This window comes from Anser anser (genome assembly GCF_964211835.1).
Source record: "Anser anser genome assembly, chromosome: 4".
NCBI lineage: Eukaryota > Metazoa > Chordata > Aves > Anseriformes > Anatidae > Anser > Anser anser.
In genome coordinates this window covers 19,084,945-19,102,759 of record NC_139724.1, presented here as the reverse complement: position 1 = coordinate 19,102,759, position 17,815 = coordinate 19,084,945, and the positions used below count along the sequence as shown (strand labels likewise).

At 37.6% G+C, this 17,815-nt stretch overlaps 1 long non-coding RNA gene across 1 annotated transcript; it reads right to left on the bottom strand.

The window, feature by feature from the left end:
* Positions 1–2,349: 2,349 nt before the first annotated feature.
* LOC310899429 lies at positions 2,350–15,154 on the bottom strand. The gene is made up of 4 exons (XR_014584281.1): positions 14,151–15,154; positions 13,626–13,686; positions 12,752–12,825; positions 2,350–3,636 (listed from the first exon to the last, which is right to left on the bottom strand). It is a non-coding gene; the product is annotated as an uncharacterized lncRNA (long non-coding RNA).
* Positions 15,155–17,815: the final 2,661 nt, after the last annotated feature.

The window sequence follows — 17,815 nt, the reverse complement described above, 5'->3', positions numbered from 1 at the left end:
CCACTCTGTTCATTCATCACAAAACTTTGGGACCTATCAAATTATACCTGTTTGAGAACTAAGAAGTAGGAAAAAAATAGATACCATTTCTGACATTTATGATAATCTGTTCAAACTGATTGCTCGTACAGATATTGAGGTGTACGACGTGCTTCAATTTTTCCTCAAGATTTTTTTTTTTTTTAAGATTAACTGGATAATAAGAAGAGGCTTTAGGGTCCCCTAAGACTTCATCAGGAAAATTAATAGCTACTTTTATGTAGCATCTTTGCCGAAGTGAATGTGTAAAAATAATCTGCACATCCAGCAGAGTAGGATTCTTATATCAATAGTCCCAGCACACAACAAAAAGACAATCAGATTTTGTCTCCTGTATAAATACTTTAAGAAGAGAACACCAGTTAATGAGACTTAGAGGAAGAAATTAAATCTTTTCTTTCATGTTGAGACATGCTGAGAGATGGGAATATAATGAGATTAGAATTTCTTTTTTAAACAAAGAAAAGAAGAGAAAAGTTGGAAGTAATTCAGATAATCTCAAGTTCTGTTTTAAATATAGTAGAAGAAGAACCTGGGGTAAACAAAGATTTAGCATTCAATAGAGAAATATTAGAGGTAAAAAACAAGGGAGAAAAACTATGATAACACTAAGCAAGAGAACTGAAATAAGTGTTGTATCTAATCTGGCTCAGAAATATGTCATAGTTTTGAGAAAAAGAAATCAAGCTTTCTACACTACGCAAGGAGAATAACAAGATAGAGGTGTTACTGATACACAACAGAAAGCTAAATACACAAAGACCAACAAGAGCACAGTGGGGCTGTAATTATCACTGGAATACAGGTATATAAGTTAGGAATGAAAAAACAAAGAGTGCTAGTCCACCTTCTGAATGAAATTTCCACTGAATGAGAATAACAGTTAGCATACATCAAGCTGAATTGATTAAGGTTAAAATAAGTTGAAGAAAAATAGTAAGAGAGATTCCATCACAGCAGAACTAGAATTATCCTATGGTCATATGGTCAAAATTAGCCATTTTTGTAATGGCATTAGAGAAATACTGCTAGGAAATGTATTGTTTTAGGAGACATTAATCATACAGATATATAATGGAGACACTTCTATATGTATTGAACTTCATGCTTTCAGCATTTACTGCAAAGCAGTAAATGATTTCATCTAATGCTGATCCCAGATCTGAGCTCAAAAGACAAATCTGAGTCCCAGGTGAACTTCCTGGTTCAACCAACCACCAAGCTGGGGACCTCTGCACACATTTCACAATGAAAGCCTGAGGAGGCACATGAATCGTATCCTCAACTCTAACTAGGTAAGCACCAGGCAGGAAGGAGGATTACTTCACCTACAGACATGATCAGGTATAAGATGTTATACAACCACTGTGGGCTAGAATCAACCAGCAGATTCTTTCTGCTGGTGGGGCAGAAGGGGCTCTAGAGCAGTTTTCTGATAGTAGCTGATTTTTTGCCCAGCCACTTACTTTTCACGGGGATCTGATCATCTTATCATCACCATTTACACAGTTGCATGGGATTGGACCAGGAAGCGTGGAGATCTCTGTGTTCTCCACAGGAACATTTCTAAACCTTGAAATAATACTTGGAGGTATGAAAAGCAGCACCTGACCAAGAAGTAACATAACGTTACCCATGGGCACCCAGACTTTTCTGTCCCTTATGTGATTCAACCATCATTTCTCAATCAAGAAAATGCTGAGACAACTTAGAATAGGAGTTTGTTCAAACTCATAGATATCTCCCGCTAGGAACATTCCTAATTGTACAAAAGAACTATTTTTTCTGACTTTTAACATGATACCAGCCTATCACTGACTCTGTTCCCTAGTTTATCCAGAAAAAAAAAAATCTGCATAAATTTCACAAGCTCTCAGCAGTTTGGTGGTTTTACAAAGGCTCTCACCCTTTCTGTATGCACTGTAGACATAACAGGCTTCTTGGGCAGTAACTCTACCTGAATAAGTGTGTCCCCTTCAGGTGAGACAACTCACTGTATTTATTTTTTTCTCTAAGCTAGAGAAGAATGCATTTGAAGAGCTCCTTTACACCCAACAATGTCTCTCTATGCAGCATGCTGCTTGCTTTGAATTCAATAGCTAGTAGTCTTTTATTGTCAACATATTAGATATCGTTATAACTTAGCACATGAATAGTTTTATTAGCCTGTCACAGCATGACAGATAGAAAAGTTTTGTCAAGGGGAGTCAAAATCTTCCACCGCAAAGTCAATCTCAGGCAACCTAATGCCTTCCAAAGGGAGTGCTAACTGCACGCAACACAAACCCAAAGTAGACAAACAACCCAGCTTACTGCAGTGAAGTGTTTGACACAGAGCAAAACACTAACTGAAGATTAACAGCCTATTAAAAATGAAATCAAGCTATTAGAAGCCAACAAGCATGAGAAAGGTTCTTTCTGTCATTCAGCTACTATCTTATTTGATGTTTCATTAAATTGCCCATTGGGCAATGCACAGAAAAGCTAATACGGGAATGCCTTGTTTATAATGTTCACTTTCATCTCGGAATTACAAAAGCAATTCATCAATAACAAAACCAGTTTAAATGATGTATGAAGTGAACACAGCATTCTGCAACAACTGCTTCTTCCAGATAAGACCCAAGGATAAACTGCATCCACAGGGAAACGAAAACAAGCCACCACTGGGTTCCACAGGCAAAAAGCATTTTACTTAGCATGAAGGACTCTTTATCAAGTGCAGTCATTTACATAAATTATAATCAGGCCGAAAGAAGTCCTGATCTGTACTTTACAATTTTCCCATTAGCACCAAGTAAGGCTTTAAAGTGCTGTAATTTGATAATAAGTTTCTTAAATGCCAAGCAACACATACAATTTTCTCCATGAACAATGACATGATTCCCCTAAGATAGGTTTAATAAAGCCAAATGAATCAGTGGTTTCTGTTAGTTATTTATGAAACATTCAGGAACATCTGCAAGAAATGTGCAACTTCCTAAATGGGTTCCGCCTCCAGCAGTTGTGTAGACCAGATGGGAGAATGACAAGCTCCACTTAATATGTCACAGCATCAGCTCAATCATAAAATGGTACCAAACAAATCTCCTTGGAACAAGAGCCACCTGCTTGCTATCAATACACCTCTATTTCTCCAATGGCAGCTCTAATTTGTGATGCTACTAAAAGAAGCACCCCTTCAACTGCACAAAGCAGCCCTCAGCAAATTGGTTTCCTTTGAAAAAAAAGTAATGCCTCACTCTTTATAGTAAACCTCAGGCAGTTTTAGAGCCTTTCATTTATAAACCTTGCTCACAGATTAGTCAGTGTAGCATCTTCCCAGTGAGAATTTCCCCGGTCAATTATTGCAGTTCAGGTTTGGTTTCTCTTCAGCATGTACTCGGTAGTTATCAGGAACAGAAATCTGCAATGCCTTCTGTTTTACCTCAGTGCCAGAGCACTCGTCTGAAAGCCTCAGATCTGGTTTCTGCCTGTAGCCGTTATTTTCCCGACACTGAACAAGAATATATGATGTGGGGTCCGCTGCAGTTCACTCAGAAAGAGGTGTGAGGGGTCTCCAGATGTCTGTAATGGCTTAGAAATAATTGTGTTGGGCTGGGGAGAGAGACAGTATAATTTAATTAGGAAACATAACCCAAGTACAAACTTTCGGAATAAACATTTCCATAGCATAGTGTTCGCTTCATAACAAACACTTATTTGCTGGGAAGGCTTACAGCAGTGTCCTACACAGAGGAGGCACTTCCACTTTCCCTCCGCTTTAACAAGAACACCTTGGTATAAACATGGGGACTCGAATCTATTCAACCTACCTCAGGGCAATTAAAGGTGTCTAGGCTGAGATTCCCACAACATGTGTTTTGATGCTGGAGCTGCAACCGGATCTGTTGTGTTACACTAAACTTCAGGGAGTTCACCTTGCCAAAAATGTTTCGGGGCACATCTCTGAAGCTAGCATACAATCACAAGCAGGTCTAGACCCTGAGTCATTGTGTGTATGCCAAGGATCTCTGACAATTAGCAAGGTTTTATTCTTAATGATTTGCAAACAAGTCACCTCTGCAGATGTTTGACTACCAAACATATCTGACCCTGCTGATGTTTTGCTTGGATTGGCACTCATTTATAAAGTGTCAGATGCTCCCCATGTCAGCATCTGCTCATTCATGTGATAACTATTCTATTAGGAGACCACGATTTCAGCCATCTGAAATTATAACTGGTATGACATTGACAACAGGAGCTGTGATGGATGTCAGCCCACTCAGAAGGGTGATATTCTCAAAGGGGAATAGCAAAAAAACAATTCAGAGCCTAGAAACCATTAGCTTTGCCAACAATAAAGGACAGGCTCAAATACTGTTTTGCAGGATTTTTCCAGTATATAATGCAGATGAGACTTCTTTTTCAGATCATGTTAAGGTGAAGAACGTACTATACCTACCCCATGTCTCCACAGAGCTGCTGCAACCAGAAACTGGTTTCATTTTGATCCCCACATGCACTGTATCTATTCCACTGTCGTAGTAGCTCAGTTAAATGATGAACTAAGAAAATCCTGCAGGCTTTCCCATATTTCCAAAGAGATAGGTTTGTTTGCTCTTGCCTATACTGGCTTGTCTTTTTTGCAGAAGTGCCTGTGACTATGCATCCTAATTGATACACACTGCTGCTGTCCAGATGGAGGGGTTTCCATGCTTTGGGGTTTTTGCTATATTAGCATTGAAAAATAGCCCTTATGTCACAGCTATTCTTTTTCCTGTATTTCTGCTTTTTCACAATGTATTATTGACAATATTTAGGGTTTTTTTCTGAATTTATTCTCTCATATCTTACTAACATGTGGGAAGTTCAGCTGTCTAAAAGCAAACACTAATTTTGCTAGAACTAGTTAAAAATTTAAAAGCAAACATTTTTCAAAAAATCCATTGATAATAAAAAAATAAAAATGAAACAAACTCTGTCACCACAGCTAGAAATATCAATCAATCTTAAATTTAAATGTTGCATTTGGAATATATGCCATGTTCTCCTATGAGAACAGTGATTCCCTCTAATTCTTTGCCGACTCTCTGTTGAATTTAGCTCTTCAGTTCATTTTCCCATGACACACAGACTTTCCTGTGGCAAGTAAACATCCTGGTATCTCTAAATGATGAAACAAATGAAAACAGGACTGACAGCTACAATTCCTATGAGGACCAGTTATGGATCTGCTGCAGGGGGTAGACTGAGTACCTCCTAAGAGACATAGTATGTACGCACCTTGGCTATGCATTATGCCAGGCAGAGATTCCCAAAACAGTAAGTGTTGTGTTTTTTTACTTTATTTTTGTTTTGTTTTTGCTTTCGCATAAAAAAATATTCTCTTTTTACTCAAGACTTGTGAAAATATTAATTCCCTTGCCTTTTTTTTAAGTGGAAATACACATAGAAACAACAGTTTTTCCTACTGGCAAGTTTTTAATCCACATGATGACCAACATAAAAGTAAGATTAAATTAAATAGCAACTATATCATATTAAAATAGTAAGATTTAACACTTAAGAATGTGCTATATGCAAATCAGCACATGCAAAACTAATTTTGAACTTGTGTATACAAATCAAGAAATGGATTTTTTTCATTTAAAGCCCCTGCAGTGTCACAACCAGACCTCTGCCAGGCCTGGGTCCAGCCTCTTCACCACACTTCGTCTAGTGATAGGGCTGAGGATGCCCTAAATGGCATCCTGGCCTGGCTGCCCTGCTCCTGTCCTAAGGGTGATGGAATGGGCACCATCCCCCAGGGAGCCACTGGCACTCCCAGCATCCTGGGACTAAACTAAAAATCCTGGGACCCACTAAAAATCCCAGTGACAAAAATGGGACCTTGTGTTTTATAACACAAGACATGGAAAGGATTAATAACAGAAATTAGAAGGCAGGAAACATTACCAGAAGCTTTTAATTTAACGTTCATATTAAGGGTGACTAATAGAGATGAGCATCTTTGCTCAGTGAATTTGGAAAAAAAAAAAAAAAAAGTGAAGTAGCCAGCAGAACCTTAGAGGTTCTCCTAGGATGTGTCCTGTGACCAGAGAAGTGTCAGACCAGTTTGGAACTGAATTCCCAAGAAGCCTGCTTAAAGAAAATTTTAGCATCTGCTGTATAAATATTTAAATTTGATTTGCACAAGTTCTTTGTTACAAGCTTTATTTGGCCTGGATTCAGTTGAGTAATTGAGTAATATGGAAGTGTTCACTTCCATAAGAAGCTGGTAAGCCTGCTAACATTATCAGGCTGTCCAAGCACTGCTTGCTGAGTGGTGGGACCACTGAACCTGCAAGGTGTGAGGAGCATTGGCCTAATATTCCCATCTGGGGAAACATATGAGTAGTTAAGAAATGTCTATTTAGTACAGCAGTGAGATAGCTACTGCACCAGTTTCCGTGTGTCTCAAATGAGGTGTTGTACATCCTGGAGATAATGAACCAATGCTGAGCAGTGCCAACTGCAACTTCCCCTAATTTTCAAACATTCTTTTAGAAGTGACCTTCTTTTACCCCTCCTCAGTACTTCATCAAGCCTAATGAATGCTTACCCCTGTAGCTCCACAGGAGTACAAGTTACAGAAATGCATTATAAAAGTCTTATGCCTCCCAATGAACCTGCTGTATAAAAGAAAGGAAATACCTATTTAGCTTACTGACAGCAAACCCTTCTGGTTTCTGACACCAAAATTTATCTTAAAGAGCATTGCAGCTGAATTGAATCATGCTAGTTCAAAAAATCTCTGTCCACACCAAACTTGGCTGCGGTGCCAATCATTTGTTGTGACTGATCTCAAATAAATGAGAGAATATGGACAATCAGGCTTTTAAAGAAAGGAACAAAGGAACTGAAAAAAGGAACATGGGAAATTCTTTCAAGGACAAGAGATAGCATGAAGGCAGCAATGGAGACGAGTAGGGAAACAGGCAGGAAAAGTTAGAGAGGGCATAACAGGAATTCAAGCTACTGCTGACAGGCACTCTCATCCACTGCACTGCAAAGGACTGATTCTGACACTGGTAACCAGTACACTGGCAAATCTGAAAACATTTCAAATATTAAAAGCAAAATATCATTAAAGATTTCCAGTTACCTACAGCTTCTGAAATGTGTGGGACAATCTCATTTCAGAATCTTGAACAAAAAGAATGATCCTTGGTATGATCCTTTTAACAGTTTGTACTTTATTTATTATTAATTTACTGGTTTGTACTGTATTGTTTTATTATTATAATAATAATTATTATTATATAATTAATCATATGCAAAATCTTTGACAAGCAACCTGTCAATATTGCCAATAGAACAACTTGGTTTCTATGTGGCACCCTCATAACTTCTGTGATAAAAAATTTTACACTAATCAAATTCACTTGCTGTTTTAATAAAATACAATTAACACTATTTGTTGTAATTCATTTTCTTTTTTTCGCACTGCTGACATCAGTTACCTAAGAATCAGAAAAGATTCTTCTCTTGATGCTTTTTAACCAAATAGCACTTCAAGTCCCTGCAGCTTCACAGGGACTCATTTTTAATAAAACCTAGCTAGAGCTACTTGAAGGTTTCCCTTGAGAAAGCGATCCATGTTTTTATGTTTTGTGCTTCACGTAAATTATTAAGCAAGCCCAGACCCATTATTTATTTGTTCTACATAAGAATACTTCATTAAAAACTTCTCTAACTTCTCTTCCGCTCTATAAAATCACCAGCATAGTCTTTACCTGAACTGATTCAGTACTTTTCAGAAGTTATAAACTAGATACTTCAAATTTCCATTCTCCAGCTATGCTTCCAAACTTGACTCACTAGGGTTCAAAGTTGCTCATAAATACGCATGCAGAAATGTACACCAGTACTAATATCTATAATAATTCATCTATAATAGAAACTGCCTAAAAGCTAAAAGGCAAGCTAAGCCTGTCCTTGATAAACTACTTAAAATTCTGTGTAGCAGGACAAAATATTTCTTTCACTTTTTTAATTGCTATAAAGTATCACCATGAAGAAGGAATGTATATTTCTGTATTATCATCTGGAAATCTTATTTATCATTTTGACTTATATGCTGTTGGTATCATCTGACAAGATTTGGGAACTGTACTGTGTAATGAAAGAAAATTTAAGAAGATACAGTCCATGCCATGGATTTCCCTCTAATGCTTTTCCAATTGATGATGAATAATTCATCTGCCATTTTATGAGCCAGATGTTTGCATCAGTTCATCTCAATAACCTCAACAACCTATTTGTTGACTTGGTTGTTATTGACCTTGTCAGCATACAGAGCCTTGCTCACCTCTTGTGCTTCCAACTCTCTAACCAAACTTTCTAAACTATTGACATACATTTAATCTACTTCTGGAGCCCTCCCCTTCCACATCAAACATATTGCATGCAAACTATTTTGCTATGCTGACATTTTATCTTCTTCTCCATTTCACTAAGACCTGTCAGTTTTGGCTACATAAAGAGGCCTAAAGCATCCTACATTTCTAATGTTCTGTTTAGTGTTCTTGCAGTTTCCATGGAGATGTCAAAGCCATAAAGGTTTACTTTTTCCACAGCTCTGAAAGGTGTCTTTTGGGACAGTCCACTCCAAAGACCTCATTGGTCCACCACATAAAATAGATTTTTTCTTCATTGGGTTGCAGTCCCCAAGCTCCACCTACAGCAGCCATCAGCCATCTGTAATTGCTCCCCGAGAGAGGGACCACACTCCCGCTCCCTGTGCACAGAATTGGGTGGAAGAGGTCCTGTTCTTGCCTGTAAATGTATTGGCTCAGACAACTGAGCAGCGGGTGCCAGGGGGAGCACATGTACCTCATGAGCCAGAGCAGCTCCAGTTGCACGTTGGTATCATGGCTTGGCTTCCCACCTGATTAACCCTGGTGCAAAACCAGAGCTAGCCAGTGCAAGTTGCACTAAAGTCTCAGCAGAACGGTTGGCAGGTATGAAACCCAGCATTTGAACTAGGTGCACTTTTAAAGTGGTTAGCCTAACTGCCTTATTTTGTAAGGTATTTTCTCTACTTTTTTTCTATGTAGGAAAGAGTTGAGTAATACCATTTTTAGAGCTGCAAAGACTTAGGCCTTTGTCAGCCCGTGTCAGAGTCCTCACACACAGCAGTCATGAAAGAGTAAGCACGAGCCTCCTGACAGAGCACAGAGATGAATTTATCTATGCCACCTCCTTAATTTTACAGAACAATGCTGAAAACCTACTTTATTTACGCCTACACTATGTCAGGCGCACGAACAGAACTTTAGTCTTTTTAAAGCTGGAATAACAGATCATTTCATTACTCCTTCAGACACTTAGACACCACTCATAAAGCACATTGTACTATTGAAAGTTTCTGCATATGCTTATAGTATGAATAAAAATGCATCCTAAGGCACGGCTTTTTTTTTTTCCCTTTGCAACTACTTTCTCTTCTGCAAATTGGACAGTGCCAATGAACCCACCACAGAATCAACTAAACACACTTTCTGAAAGTCCAAGCATGGGAATCATGCCAGGTTATGCTCATTTCCATCCCCTCACCATTCTGAATGACTGGCTTGTGTTAACCCAGAGGGAAAAGCAATGCTTAGCAAGACCAAGATTTTATAAATATTCATGCAAAGATTATGTAAGTGATAGCTTTGCCTTTAGGTCAACACTGGTCAGGAACTTGAAATGTATCCAAAAGCAGACACCTGCACCTCTTTTGTCTATTACGGTATTATTTTAGGAGTATCATCCTGAGGAACTCATTAGAATCCACACACTGGAAATGACCAGCTCTCTGTTCCCTTTCTACAAATCAGAAAATTGTTCCTTTGGACAGCATCTCATATATCCTCAGAATTTCCATTCTTTCATCTTTTTACTGTCACAAATCTTGTTCTTCCTAAAGTAATTGCAGTAGTTCGTATACCTATTACTGTAGTAGAAACAAATGTGGAATTGCCTAAAACTCTTTGTGGTTTCCTTTTGTCATTTCCTTTTGTTCAACAGTCTGACAACTTGCAATCACGTCATGTGAGGACATATTCAGGTCCTCAAAGACATATTCATATTCATCAGTGACTCCTGTTGTCAAATAGGAATCTCTAGTTCAGTGAGTAAGACAAGATCACAGTGTCTAAAATATTCTTCCCATATTAATGCCAGACTTCTAAAATTAACATTCTGACCATAATTATTTTCAAGGACTGATCAAGATCCATTGCAGATTCCTTGGCTGCTCTATTGCCTCTGCTCTGCTAGAACCATTTTCTGAAGCCTGCCTATAGCCATTGCTGGCATCCCTTTAAATTGGCCTAGCCCAGTGATCCCCATTTCATAGCTCTCTGATAGCACATAGTCTGCAAGACAGTTAATGAATATTGCAATGTGAATTTAAATGGGAAAAAAGAAAAAAAAAAAAAAAGAGGTGGACAGGAAGAGCAACGTTTGAACTTTGCTATATGCTGCAGAAAGCTGTTGTTTATGGACTTCAATAACTAGCGATCAAATCAATGCCTTAAACATCTTGCATTTTTTATACGGCATTCAGGCTCCTAGGTTATTTTTTACTGCACTTTTCTAGCTGTCAGGCTGAACTGTCCAATATTACCACAGAGATAGACTACCAAGTTCATTAGCAGGGAGAATAGTGGCAAGCTGCTCTGTAAAAACACCAAGGCTGCCTGCACTCCTGACTTTACAGCTGCTTTTGCAGATGCTTCTCTTGAAAGCTGCTGAAGGTTCCCCCTGCAGAGTCAGTATAGATTATCTTTTCATCTTTCTCTGCATTAAATCAACAGAGGTCAAGTCACATTTACTGCTTGTTACTCAAATTCTTTCTCAAAAGGTGGTTGGTTTTTTAATTGGATTTAAAGTACATCAGCTGAAGCACACTGCTTAGTAATGCTGTCTTCCAGTAACTCAGGAAAAGATAGGTCCTACTGTAAATCAGTCGTTTAGAGAGATCTTTGTTAAACTTGTTTTGTCTCTTCTGCATACATACATGTTTATCCAGCACTCAACAGTATATTCCTTGTTCAGTCTGTTTTCTCTGGACAGTTTAGCAGACACTTTGATATTTGTGATGGAGTGCTATTTTTTAGACTACTGTTTCTCCAATACTTAAAACATGCTAAGAAGTCTTAGCACATACTATTGTTATCTAAACTTCTTTTATATTTTTCCAAGTCCATTCAGTCAATAGCTTTCTCAAACTAGAAGCCAGTACAAACATTATGCTGTTCCTCATCATATATGTTATGGGTGAACTGGGACAACTGTGGAGCATATAGGAAAGGTACCCATCTGAGTGTAACATAGCCAGCATGTTATCCGGGTCATCCTTTTCACTATATTCTGGTATCTTCTCACACAGATTTTTTTCCACTGTTTTTGAAGGAGAGGGAACAGAGAGACAAATATATAGCTAATAAAAGCAGTGTGTATGTAAAAATTAAAGCCATATCACAGAGCAGTTTTTCCCTATAGATACATCCTGGTGATTTACAAATAAAAGACATAATATCTCCAAAGAGAATAGAAAAAACTTTTTAACACTGGCAAATATTGTTTCTTAGTTCTACCCCACTTAAGGATATTTTGACCTTTAAAATCTGCAGAATGAACAGAAATTCCTTCAATATACTCAGTTTATTAGGAAACAGAGAAGGATTCAGAAAAGACAGGAAGAAATTGATAGTCCAGTTCCAACTCAACTGGCCTATAACCACTATAGCTGCAATGCAAACAGCAGCTGGTGGCCTGGGCCCACAGATTTCTTCACTACTTGGACAAGCATACAGCATTAACAAGACTATGTTACACATCTCTAAACATTAACACTTTGGTAGCTTAATTCTACTTTATTCACTGACTTTGTTTGGTTCTATTTTTAAAATGAACACATCCTTTCCTTTCTTTATGTAGCATGAGGCACATGCTGTATATACCCATTTATGTCACATTATAACTGTTAGAATACCTGCACTATCATATATGCCAAGGCTTAACAGCAACTTTAAACCAATAAGTATAAATCATGCAAATGTTATTTCTGTCCTTTACTTGCCAAAATTCGTAATAAAGTCTCAGAAGTACATAACCAGAAAAGTCAACACATTATGCCAGATTCTGTTGTATGGTCTTTGTAACAGGCAGTATTATCCCACCAGTTTTCAGGACAATAATTGTAATCTTCCCAAGGGCTAAACGAAGTACTTCAGTAGTATAACACTCAGCAATTCAGAGCATTAGTAACAACCTTATTATTTCATTAAATACAGACTTTGGAACATAGGTTACTTTTAAAAAGCCTAGCATTTCATTCTGTACTCAGAAAACTAAAAGCTCAATGATGCACCAGACAACATATTCACTGTGCATTGTTCTGTTGACAGGACTGTACATTATCTGAAAACAATGAGCATATCAGTACCATAAATTTGAATAAAAGTGCTGAAGGAGGAAAAATGTTAAAATGTGGGTTTGACCTCTCCTACGATCACATGACTATAGTTGTAATACATGGGACCAGAAATAATTCCATTTCAAAGCCAGGAAATAAGAATGCTACCCACGAAATGGACGGTAAGTCACAAGATGATAATCGAATAATTTACACGGCTCTCAAAGTTCATCCACAAATGGAAATAGCAGAAGGCAAGGAAATATCAGTACAACTAACCTTCCAAATGGATGAAAGAAAACTTCAGTTCTTTTCCCGTAGCTCTGGATAAAGCATCCATTTGTAGTATATTCCTAGTATTTAGGAGTATGATTAAGATTTGCATTTATAGGCCAAATCCAAGGCCCACTTAAGTCAGTAAGAAACTTTTCTTCAGCTATACTACTTTAGGGACTTTGCCCTAGGTTAAGGATGATATTTTCTGGATAGCTAAAAGCCTTCCACAGCAGCAACCCATGATAGAGACTTATTACCGTGCAGAGAGTGTGAAAGTGTGTGTATTTGTGTGTTAGAAAAGATGAGGTGCTGTTTCCGTACCCTGCAAGCTGTGAAGCAGCACAGAATCTTTACATATTACATCAGGTACTGTCAAAAAAATGCAAATAAAATCTGCCAATCCAACTTGTGGTTCTTCTTGTCTGTTTGGAACACCTTCTCTATAATAGGTAAACTACCTTGTCATAAATTACGTTGTAATCATACTGTCCCTGCGTGTACATTTCTACACCTACATACAAAAATGAGAGGGAGCTAAGCAAGAAATAATTAGTACTTCACAGCGGCGTCACTTAAGAATATTGGGCAACAATAGTCTTAAAAGCTGCATGATTCAGGAACCACATAAGTCAATAGAGCAAAATCCAATTGACATGAAAAGGTCAAAAGCCATTGGACTTGCTCTTAACTGTCAGAAAATGGCATATTGAATTGAAGCCACAGGAGAGCACTGACAGGCAAAACTTAGCTCTCAGATATAATTTGGCCTGGACATCAAGCTTATCATTCCAACACTTACAAAATTTATCTGGTGCAGTTAATAGCAGAAAGTATGTGGCACTCAGCTATTTTATCTGTACAGGAATTATAGACTCACCAGAACTTTACAATCAGTAGAATGTGTCCATTCACTTTTGAAAGTTCCAGATAGATTTTTTCTAAACAAAGGAAGACAATGGTAACAAAATATAACACTAGAGACTACACCGATTACAATGAATTTAAATTCAAACCTAAGTTTATTCATAAAAATCTGAAAGCTGTTTCCCATGACATAATTAGCAAATATTAAAAAATCCCTAAGCAAACTGGTGTAAGTCTACCACAGCTGTGAAAGGTAACAGTGAGAAAAAGGTGATAAAAACTGAAACAAAGCCCAAGATGTTTGCAATTTGTTTATCAGCCAATCTCTGTTTCACACAATCTGTGCTGAATCACAGTTTCTGCTCTAAAAACTCTGTTCTAAATGAAGAATGCTTCTCTTTACGTTATCTGGTGACTTCTGAAAGTCACACAATAGACCAGACTGTCTCCTGTGGAGTAAAGAACATAGAAGGAAAGTGCTCCTTAATTATACCAAAGCAAGGATACATAAAGAGCAGTCCCTTGCCAGGTTACCCACACAGATTTCCACCAAGAGTAGCAAGCAGTGGCAGGAGGGGTAGTGCAGGTGACAGTCCCGGGAAGCAACACAGGATGCAAAGCAGACTAATGACCTGCATCTAGTCGGAAGCAGGAATGCTAGAAAAGCACCCTCCTTTGTTGTTTCTGGCCACCCAGTGCAGCACACTGCCCATAATTGATATAATTGCCTCAGGTGTGAAAGACCTAATTTACCCATAAGATAGAGGAGAAGCAGTAGATGAAGAAATCTGAAAGACATGAGGAGTGTGAAAGATGGCTAAATACTAGAGATACAAAAAGAGAGAATAATACAAAAATTACAACAATTCAAGTTGTTCTGAAAAGAAATGATGATTTAAGTTGAATATTGACACGCCTGTATATGTATAAATGCATATATATGTATACTAAAAGTATGTGTCCTGTATACACGTCTCATGTTTAATAGACATGTACTTAGAATTTTAACATAGCCTTATAAGTGTTTAGAGGTGTTTTTTTAATAGACATATGTTGTTGAACAGTAGGGAACTGTTACACTCCATCACAAAGAGTATCTCTACGATAACTAGGATCAGATCAAGAAGACACATGACTTATTTGAATACAAGGCTTTCAGCTAGCAATTGCACCAGGTAAAATTATACAGAACTGAACACCAAATAATATATATTCCAAAAAAAAATTACATATGCATTTACCAGGAGGGTGACATGAATATGGAATTTATCAAATAAATAGTTCATATATTACACTTATTAATTCTCCATATCAGACATGTACAGAGTATGCCCCAATGGGCAACACCACTCAGTAGAACCAACCACCTATCTTACCTTCTGTCTCATATTTGCACTGATTCCATCAAAGAGAAGACGGGTTATGTATGTATCAGAGGAGCCCATTCTGCCACCTAACTGGCATCAATACTCGGGGCACGATCAGATGTTCTGTGCTGCAGGCACTGGAAGTTTTTTGCTCTGCTCACCTGAAAGTTTTGGAAATAATCAAATTTGACGCAGAATTTCCCAGTGAACTCCCTTTCCTGGAGAACTCCCTAAACTGCCTTTCCAGTTTATGTTCACAAAGTCCTGGTAAGTGCAGGTTTAAAGACTATTGTCTCCTTCAGATTTCTTTAAAGTAGGGAGCATACACAAAAAGTAGTTGTATGTTTTAATTTCACTAACTTTCCATTGTGTTCCTTCATTTTGAATTAAAGGATGTAGTGCATTCACACTTTGGAAAAGAACAGAAAATTCTTGATTTAGAAAATCTGTCTCCTCATTGTATATGCAGCTTCTTAAATGGGAAACATCACTTTAATGCAATGGGACATTTAAGAAGACCACTATGATTTACATTATTTGCTTCTCCTGATAGCTATTCTTCAGCTACTGTAATTATTATGTCAATAAATATGTTAATGTTATCACCAAAAAACACACACAAGTCCTATTTCAAAGGTAATGTTGGGATTTTTTCCCTAACATCTGCCAACATTTGTGTAGATAAGTTTGACTTAATGTCACAGTGGAAAGGATATTATTATTATTAGCATTTCTATTTTTAAAACCTTGACATGACAAAGTAACCTACAAAACTGATTGAGAAATAACAGACCAAAAAAAAAAAATTAAATAAGAATGGCTGAGAATCCTTCAAACATTCCCTACAATAGAACAAGATATGATTCTACAGAGTTCTGCATTGGCCATCTGGACCTCTTTCACAGTGGGCTTTCACAGACCTCTTTCCAGAGGGCTCTGTCTCTCAAAATTTAATGTATATTTTATGGAATGGCTAGAGTAACTCTGAAACTTCAGTACATCGCTTATTTTTCATGCCATTTCCAACATGTGTTCAGTATATCTCAGATCGTAATGTTGGGAAAAAGGAGAAAACACTTCAAGAAAAGGCTCTTAAGTATCTAGAACCCAAGTTCTCAGTTAAGAAAAATACCACTCGGTGTGTCATGGTGTAAGAGTCTTATTTGTGTTTTATTCTGAGAGTAGCAACAAGCAAATGCGGAAACACTTGAGGTTGATTTAGTGAAACAGTTATTTAACAGCAACTTTCTCCTGCTGATCTTTAATTTCACTAAGAGAACTTCCTTTCATACAAAGTCTGCCTCGATTCTCATTTATCTTGCAACCTCTTTTTTATTGGACTCCTTTGGCTGCCTAAATTTCCCCTCAGAAACAGGACACTCAAAATTGCCTTCTCACTTCCTCATTAGTTCTTGAATCTCATTCTTGTATCACTCTCCATTCCATTCCCTGAATCCACTTCAAATTATGCCTTCATTTAAAAGAACCAAATGAGCCTCTAACATTGTTTTGAAACCTGCTTTTCTGCCAGGAACATCACCATGATAACTTTGCTGCACTTAAACACTAACACAGAAAATACTACTTTATCCTTCCATCTTACATTTTGCTTTCAAATTTTCATTCTTTTTAATAATTTCCTCCCTAGATTTGGTCTCTACCACATGCCCAAGTGTAAAAAGGCACAGTCAGGACTGAAGAACTACCCATACCTGCAAAGAAGTAAATGGGTTTAGTAAACAGCACCAACACCATATGCCAGAGAAACAGCAATCTACAGCCTTGTCACAGCCCTGCCACTGATCTACTGTGTGTGCTTAGTCATGTCACTCAACCTCTCAGTTTCTCAGGTGTCCTTTGAAAGCATTATTTAACCCTAAAATAAAAACTTCTGCACATGCATGTTACTTTACAGATTTTATTATAACACACAGCTCTCTTAAAAGCTTCCATGAATGCTGGACAGCACAGGCTCCACTCATCATGGAGAATAAGGTCCTCTCTGCTATGGAAATGTTGAGTTTGTTTCCTGATGGTACCAGATCACCCTATTTGTGTGTTAGAAATGCCATCACTTAACATTTAAAAGAAAGAGAAAAAAATAAAAGAAAGGAAAGGAAAGGAAAGGAAAGGAAAGGAAAGGAAAGGAAAGGAAAGGAAAGGAAAGGAAAGGAAAGGAAAGGAAAGGAAAGGAAAGGAAAGGAAAGGAAAGGAAAGGAAAGGAAAGGAAAGGAAAGGAAAGGAAAGGAAAGGAAAGGAAAGGAAAGGAAAGGAAAGGAAAGGAAAGGAAAGGAAAGGAAAGGAAAGGAAAGGAAAGGAAAGGAAAGGAAAGGAAAGGAAAGGAAAGGAAAGGAAAGGAAAGGAAAGGAAAGGAAAGGAAAGGAAAGGAAAGGAAAGGAAAGGAAAGGAAAGGAAAGGAAAGGAAAGGAAAGGAAAGGAAAGGAAAGGAAAGGAAAGGAGAAAAAACCCTAAAGGAAGAGTCTCTGCTGGTTGAGGAGGTTTTATTTAAGTTGTACATTCTCCATCCCTTTTCCCTCAAACCTAATCAGTGTGTCCTATATTTAAGAGAGAAAATGTAATTTTAGTCAAACAATTTAAATTGTTCATACAAAACCTACAGCTATCAGTTTAGTTGAAGCCCCAGGTGAACGGCACTTCAACTCCATCAAATTCAACTCCATCAGTGAGCAACAATTCTCTCAAGGTTATTTTATATCTGTAATGTAACCTAAATCTATCAATTATATAAACTCCTTTGGGTTAAAACGATGTAATAAATTGTCCTAGCTCTAAGAAGATGAGTTTGATGAACCTGTCAGTATTACTAGCATTTATA